Source organism: Gambusia affinis, linkage group LG24 (assembly GCF_019740435.1).
Source record: "Gambusia affinis linkage group LG24, SWU_Gaff_1.0, whole genome shotgun sequence".
NCBI lineage: Eukaryota > Metazoa > Chordata > Actinopteri > Cyprinodontiformes > Poeciliidae > Gambusia > Gambusia affinis.
In genome coordinates this window covers 9913712-9920697 of record NC_057891.1, presented here as the reverse complement: position 1 = coordinate 9920697, position 6986 = coordinate 9913712, and positions in this window count along the sequence as shown.

Sequence of the window (6986 nt, the reverse complement as noted above, 5' to 3'; positions counted from 1 at the left end):
CAGTATAACAACATATGACAACGTTCAATGAATATATTTATACGTCTCAGAAAAGAACAGTATAGATAAGAAGCAAATGAGAAAAAGAAAAAGCTAGAGGATATAGGTTTCAAATAGTACATTTAAAGCATTGCATATTTCAAATGTTTAAACACCCAATTTAGATCTGATATAATACTTAATTCCATTGAAAAAAGCAGTAAAGCATGGTTTCCTTTCAGTGAATTTGCAACGATGAATATGATATTTAGCCAATAATATAACTCGGAATTGCTAAGCATGCGTTTACCAGAGAGGCCAAGTAAAACATCCTCCTCTATTAGGTCTCATCACTAAGTCCTTTTCTGTGATGTACATTCTTTACTGTCTGACTTAATACAGTAGTACTGCTTCTCCTCCTCCTTTTACTACACTGAAAAAAAATAACTCTTTGGATGAAGATAAAAAAATCATGGAAAGGATTTCCACCTGATTATTTTTGCTTTATTTCAGCACTATGTAATTCTGTTACTCTTATTTAAAGCAAATGTGTTAGGTCAGTGGTTCTTAACCTGGGTTCTATCGAACCCTAGGGGTTCGATAGAGTCGGTCTCAGGGGTTCGGCAGAGCCTCTGCCACGCTTGTTTAAAGTCGTGATGACACGCCCCGCTTGGCCATCACTTGCTGCAGGGGATCACTACTGTACATTGCTTGGCCAATCGGTGGTGCGGGGAATGCGCAGTAGTCAACGGCTGTGTATGTCGTGTGGTTTCTTTCTTAATATTTGAATCCATACTAAATATGTCGAGCATAAAAAGAAGAAAAGGAACAGACTTTGCTGTGAAGATGACATGAGAGTAGAACTTGCCAAGGTGAACCCACGCCTATCGGGTCTTCCAAAAACAGCAGCAGAAGTCACACTGATTTGCAGGTATGTCATTTGGACAATGCTTTATTCTGGCCCCCAAAAAAGTATTTTGTGGATTCAAAACGACAAAAAAATAAAATAAAAAAATTTAATTATTAAAAATGTTAAATTCTTCAAATAAAATCTAGTTATTTTTAATTCTAAAATCCAGTTATTTTTAAATAGTAAAATAGTAAAAAAATATTTCTCGGGGCTGAAATCCATTTATGGGGCCGAAATACTTTTTGGGGGCCAGAATAAAGTAATACCGTAGTTTGTTGCGAGTTCATGCATGTGTTGGTTATGTTCTTTGAGCAAACCAACCCTTCACCCCTCTCACCGCCCCAAATACTCCAATTGTCTGTGTCTCACTGTAACTTCTATCCTTCTGTCGCAGTTGCTAACAGTAAAAAAGCTTAAAACTCAAGATTTCGAACTGGTTCCAGCTTCAAACAACCAGATTAACTGCTTCTCAGCATTTCCAAGTCATACTAAAGCAAATAATGCTGAAATTTGATTGTGGTGCTGAAATTTCACAAACTGTCCATTTTTGGCTTCTCTCGCTGAGATAAAGCGTTTTTGGTCACTAACAGTAAAAAAGCTTAAAACTCAAAATTTTGAACTGCTTCCAGCTTCAAACAACCAGATTTACTGTTTCTCAGCATTTCCAAGTTATATTAAGCAAATTATGCTGAAATTTGATTGTGGTGCTGAAATTTCACAAACTGTCCATTTTTGAATTCTCTCGCTGAGATAAAGCGTTTTTGATCACTAACAGTAAAAAAGCTTAAAACTCAAAATTTTGAACTGGTTCCAGCTTCAAACAACCAGATTTACTGTTTCTCAGCATTTCCAAGTTATATTAAGCAAATTATGCTGAAATTTGATTGTGGTGCTGAAATTTCACAAACTGTCCATTTTTGGCTTCTCTCGCTGAGATAAAGCGTTTTTGGTCACTAACAATAAAAAAGCTTAAAACTCAAAATTTTGAACTGGTTCCAGCTTCAAACAACCAGATTTACTGCTTCTCAGCATTTCCAAGTTATATTAAAGTAAAATATTCTGAAATTTGATTGTGGTGCTGAAATTTCACAAACTGTCCATTGATTGTGGTGCTGAAATTTCTGAAATTAAAAAAAGCTTAAAACTCAAAATTTTGAACTGGTTCCAGCTTCAAACAACCAGATTTACTGTTTGTCAGCATTTCCAAGTTATATTAAGCAAATTATGCTGAAATTTGATTGTGGTGCTGAAATTTCACAAACTGTCCATTTTTGGCTTCTCTCGCTGAGATAAAGCGTTTTTGGTCACTAACAGTAAAAAAGCTTAAAACTCAAAATTTTGAACTGGTTCCAGCTTCAAACAACCAGATTTACTGCTTCTCAGCATTTCCAAGTTATATTAAAGTAAAATATTCTGAAATTTGATTGTGGTGCTGAAATTTCACAAACTGTCCATTTTGGCTTCTCTAAGCTGAGATAAAGCGTTTTTGGTCACTAACAGTAAAAAGCTTAAAACTCAAAATTTTGAACTGGTTCCAGCTTCAAACAACCAGATTTACTGTTTCTCAGCATTTCCAAGTTATATTAAGCAAATTATGCTGAAATTTGATTGTGGTGCTGAAATTTCACAAACTGTCCATTTTTGGCTTCTCTCGCTGAGATAAAGCGTTTTTGGTCACTAACAGTAAAAAAGCTTAAAACTCAAAATTTTGAACTGGTTCCAGCTTCAAACAACCAGATTTACTGTTTCTCAGCATTTCCAAGTTATATTAAGCAAATTATGCTGAAATTTGATTGTGGTGCTGAAATTTCACAAACTGTCCATTGATTGTGGTGCTGAAATTTCTGAAATTAAAAAAAGCTTAAAAGTCAAAATTTTGAACTGGTTCCAGCTTCAAACAACCAGATTTACTGTTTCTCAGCATTTCCAAGTTATATTAAGCAAATTATGCTGAAATTTGATTGTGGTGCTGAAATTTCACAAACTGTCCAATTTTGGCTTCTCTCGCTGAGATAAAGCGTTTTTGGTCACTAACAGTAAAAAAGCTTAAAACTCAAAATTTTGAACTGGTTCCAGCTTCAAACAACCAGATTTACTGCTTCTCAGCATTTCCAAGTTATATTAAAGTAAAATATTCTGAAATTTGATTGTGGTGCTGAAATTTCACAAACTGTCCATTTTTGGCTTCTCTCGCTGAGATAAAGCGTTTTTGGTCACTAACAGTAAAAAGCTTAAAACTCAAAATTTTGAACTGGTTCCAGCTTCAAACAACCAGATTTACTGTTTCTCAGCATTTCCAAGTTATATTAAGCAAATTATGCTGAAATTTGATTGTGGTGCTGAAATTTCACAAACTGTCCATTTTTGGCTTCTCTCGCTGAGATAAAGCGTTTTTGGTCACTAACAGTAAAAAGCTTAAAACTCAAAATTTTGAACTGGTTCCAGCTTCAAACAACCAGATTTACTGTTTCTCAGCATTTCCAAGTTATATTAAGCAAATTATGCTGAAATTTGATTGTGGTGCTGAAATTTCACAAACTGTCCATTTTTGGATTCTCTCGCTGAGATAAAGCGTTTTTGGCCACTAACAGTAATAAAGCTTAAAACTCAAAATTTTGAACTGGTTCCAGCTTAAAACAACCAGATTTACTGTTTCTCAGCATTTCCAAGTTATATTAAGCAAATTATGCTGAAATTTGATTGTGGTGCTGAAATTTCACAAACTGTCCATTGATTGTGGTGCTGAAATTTCTGAAATTAAAAAAAAGCTTAAAACTCAAAATTTTGAACTGCTTCCAGCTTCAAACAACCAGATTTACTGTTTCTCAGCATTTCCAAGTTATATTAAGCAAATTATGCTGAAATTTGATTGTGGTGCTGAAATTTCACAAACTGTCCATTGATTGTGGTGCTGAAATTTCTGAAATTAAAAATGCTTAAAACTCAAAATTTTGAACTGGTTCCAGCTTCAAACAACCAGATTTACTGTTTCTCAGCATTTCCAAGTTATATTAAGCAAATTATGCTGAAATTTGATTGTGGTGCTGAAATTTCACAAACTGTCCATTTTTGGCTTCTCTCGCTGAGATAAAGCGTTTTTGGTCACTAACAGTAAAAAAGCTTAAAACTCAAAATTTTGAACTGGTTCCAGCTTCAAACAACCAGATTTACTGCTTCTCAGCATTTCCAAGTTATATTAAAGTAAAATATTCTGAAATTTGATTGTGGTGCTGAAATTTCACAAACTGTCCATTTTTGGCTTCTCTCGCTGAGATAAAGCGTTTTTGGTCACTAACAGTAAAAAAGCTTAAAACTCAAAATTTTGAACTGGTTCCAGCTTCAAACAACCAGATTTACTGTTTCTCAGCATTTCCAAGTTATATTAAGCAAATTATGCTGAAATTTGATTGTGGTGCTGAAATTTCACAAACTGTCCAGTTTGGCTTCTCTCGCTGAGATAAAGCGTTTTGGTCACTAACAGTAAAAAAGCTTAAAACTCAAAATTTTGAACTGGTTCCAGCTTCAAACAACCAGATTTACTGTTTCTCAGCATTTCCAAGTTATATTAAGCAAATTATGCTGAAATTTGATTGTGGTGCTGAAATTTCACAAACTGTCCATTTTTGGCTTCTCTCGCTGAGATAAAGCGTTTTTGGTCACTAACAGTAAAAAAGCTTAAAACTCAAAATTTTGAACTGGTTCCAGCTTAAAACAACCAGATTTACTGTTTCTCAGCATTTCCAAGTTATATTAAGCAAATTATGCTGAAATTTGATTGTGGTGCTGAAATTTCACAAACTGTCCATTGATTGTGGTGCTGAAATTTCTGAAATTAAAAAAAAAGCTTAAAACTCAAAATTTTGAACTGCTTCCAGCTTCAAACAACCAGATTTACTGTTTCTCAGCATTTCCAAGTTATATTAAGCAAATTATGCTGAAATTTGATTGTGGTGCTGAAATTTCACAAACTGTCCATTGATTGTGGTGCTGAAATTTCTGAAATTAAAAAAAGCTTAAAACTAAAAATTTTGAACTGGTTCCAGCTTCAAACAACCAGATTTACTGTTTCTCAGCATTTCCAAGTTATATTAAGCAAATTATGCTGAAATTTGATTGTGGTGCTGAAATTTCACAAACTGTCCATTTTTGGCTTCTCTCGCTGAGATAAAGCGTTTTTGGTCACTAACAGTAAAAAAGCTTAAAACTCAAAATTTTGAACTGGTTCCAGCTTCAAACAACCAGATTTACTGCTTCTCAGCATTTCCAAGTTATATTAAAGTAAAATATTCTGAAATTTGATTGTGGTGCTGAAATTTCACAAACTGTCCATTTTTGGCTTCTCTCGCTGAGATAAAGCGTTTTTGGTCACTAACAGTAAAAAAGCTTAAAACTCAAAATTTTGAACTGGTTCCAGCTTCAAACAACCAGATTTACTGTTTCTCAGCATTTCCAAGTTATATTAAGCAAATTATGCTGAAATTTATTGTGGTGCTGAAATTTCACAAACTGTCCATTTTTGGCTTCTCTCGCTGAGATAAAGCGTTTTTGGTCACTAACAGTAAAAAAGCTTAAAACTCAAAATTTTGAACTGCTTCCAGCTTCAAACAACCAGATTTACTGTTTCTCAGCATTTCCAAGTTATATTAAGCAAATTATGCTGAAATTTGATTGTGGTGCTGAAATTTCAAAAACTGTCCATTGATTGTGGTGCTGAAATTTCTGAAATTAAAAAAAAGCTTAAAACTCAAAATTTTGAACTGCTTCCAGCTTCAAACAACCAGATTTACAGTTTCTCAGCATTTCCAAGTTATATTAAGCAAATTATGCTGAAATTTGATTGTGGTGCTGAAATTTCACAAACTGTCCATTTTTGGCTTCTCTCGCTGAGATAAAGCGTTTTTGGTCACTAGAGGTAAAAAAGCTTAAAACTCAAAATTTTGAACTGCTTCCAGCTTCAAACAACCAGATTTACTGTTTCTCAGCATTTCCAAGTTATATTAAGCAAATTATGCTGAAATTTGATTGTGGTGCTGAAATTTCACAAACTGTCCATTTTTGGCTTCTCGCTGAGATAAAGCGTTATTGTACACTAACATTAAAAAAGCTTAAAACTCAAAATTTTGAACTGCTTCCAGCTTCAAACAACCAGATTTACTGTTTCTCAGCATTTCCAAGTTATATTAAGCAAATTATGCTGAAATTTGATTGTGGTGCTGAAATTTCAAAAACTGTCCATTGATTGTGGTGCTGAAATTTCTGAAATTAAAAAAAAGCTTAAAACTCAAAATTTTGAACTGCTTCCAGCTTCAAACAACCAGATTTACTGTTTCTCAGCATTTCCAAGTTATATTAAGTAAATTATGCTGAAATTTGATTGTGGTGCTGAAATTTCACAAACTGTCCATTTTTGGCTTCTCTCGCTGAGATAAAGCGTTTTTGGTCACTAGCAGTAAAAAGCTTAAAACTCAAAATTTTGAACTGCTTCCAGCTTCAAACAACCAGATTTACTGTTTCTCAGCATTTCCAAGTTATATTAAGCAAATTATGCTGAAATTTGATTGTGGTGCTGAAATTTCACAAACTGTCCATTTTTGGCTTCTCTCGCTGAGATAAAGCGGTTTTGGACACTAACAGTAAAAAAGCTTAAAACTCAAAATTTTGAACTGCTTCCAGCTTCAAACAACCAGATTTACTGTTTCTCAGCATTTCCAAGTTATATTAAGCAAATTATGCTGAAATTTGATTGTGGTGCAGTAATTTCACAAACTGTCCAATTTTTGCTTCCAAAGCTGAGTTAAAGCGTTTTTGGTCACTAGCAGTAAAAAAGCTTAAAACTCAAAATTTTGAACTGCTTCCAGCTTCAAACAACCAGATTTACTGTTTCTCAGCATTTCCAAGTTATATTAAGCAAATTATGCTGAAATTTGATTGTGGTGCTGAAATTTCACAAACTGTCCATTTTGGCTTCTCTCGCTGAGATAAAGCGAATTTTTAAACTAACAGTAAAAAGCTTAAAACTCAAAATTTTGAACTGCTTCCAGCTTCAAACAACCAGATTTACTGTTTCTCAGCATTTCCAAGTTATATTAAGCAAATT